Genomic DNA, 261 nt, shown 5'->3' with positions numbered 1-261 from the left:
CTTGGTCTATGTCATTTGTCCGTCTCAACCGCGACATCTGGTGACCCCAACGTGATCCTGTATGAAGAAGGATCTCGCATGAAGAAGAGACAGTGGCAAAGCTGTGACAGCCGAAGACGAGCTGTGGAGACGGAGCCCAGTACAGCTGATAGAGCAGCAGGGGGGAGCTGCCGAAGATCCGGATCCTTGAAAAGACACCATGCCAAGAGTTGGTGAGCTACCGGGAAGGGGTGGGGGGTGGAACTTATCTAAAGAAGAGGG

This window comes from Columba livia, chromosome W (genome assembly GCF_036013475.1).
Source record: "Columba livia isolate bColLiv1 breed racing homer chromosome W, bColLiv1.pat.W.v2, whole genome shotgun sequence".
Lineage (NCBI taxonomy): Eukaryota > Metazoa > Chordata > Aves > Columbiformes > Columbidae > Columba > Columba livia.
Note: the sequence above shows the minus strand (reverse complement) of the source record.